This window comes from Pteropus medius, unplaced genomic scaffold (genome assembly GCF_902729225.1).
Source record: "Pteropus medius unplaced genomic scaffold, Ma_sr-lr_union100, whole genome shotgun sequence".
In the NCBI taxonomy this organism is placed as follows: Eukaryota; Metazoa; Chordata; class Mammalia; order Chiroptera; family Pteropodidae; genus Pteropus; species Pteropus medius.
This window is the reverse complement of record NW_024352784.1, coordinates 5972188-5973003: the sequence shown is the minus strand read 5'-3', so window position 1 is coordinate 5973003 and position 816 is coordinate 5972188. Positions and strand designations below refer to the sequence as shown.

General features: G+C 52.1%; 1 non-coding gene across 1 annotated transcript; it reads left to right on the top strand.

Moving 5' to 3' along the window:
* Nucleotides 1–421: 421 nt before the first annotated feature.
* LOC120590633 (5S ribosomal RNA) lies at nucleotides 422–540 on the top strand. Its single transcript, XR_005649737.1, has one exon. It is a non-coding gene; the product is annotated as a 5S ribosomal RNA (ribosomal RNA).
* Nucleotides 541–816: the final 276 nt, after the last annotated feature.

Below are 816 nucleotides of genomic sequence, written 5' to 3'. Positions count from 1 at the left end.
TATATTCTCATTTTATAGAAGATGAAACTGAGGCTCAGAGAAGTGAAGAGACTTGAAGAACGAAGTGGCCCTGGGGAAAACGAGGGTGAGAATGTGCCTGTTCGGGGGCCACACCCACTCCAACGACCGAGGGAAGCTCTTGTACCTAAGAAATTATATACAAAGCTAAGATGTTTTTTCCCCCACTGTATGTAAAAGGAATCATGTAAATGTGCTTTTAGGCTGCAAAGTAAGGGGAAATAGGAATTGTTTTGGCCTTATTACAGCTGTGAGAGCAGATCTGGCAGGTGAGGCCACTGAGCGGAGGTAAGGGCCCTACAAGAAGACACACCGCGGTGCGTTTCCATGGTGTAGCGGTTAGCACGTCTGCTTTACACACAGAAGGTTCTGGGTTTGCACCCCAGTGGAGCCACGATCCATGGTCTATGGCCATGCCACCCTGAACGTGCCCGATCTTGTCTGATCTCGGAAGCTAAGCAGGGTCGGGCCTGGTTAGTACTTGGATGGGAGATCACCTAGGAAAATCAGGTGCTGTAGGCATAAATCAGGAAAAAAAAAAAGGCACACGGTGAGCTGGTGGCAGGCTGGACTGAGCTGTTCAGGCAAAGGCAAGGAGGGCCTCCGGTGTGGAGGCCTTGAGCTCTGAGCAGGCCCCCTCGTCTTCTGGACCATCAGAGGAGTCACCTGTCAGCTGGGTGGATCTCTGGCCTGCAAGCGTTTTCCTCCTCCTGATAGGAACCAGCTCTGGTCGGTCCTCAGCGGCTCTGTGGAAAGAATCTCAGGACCAGAGACACCAGATCCTCAGGAGGGAACCCT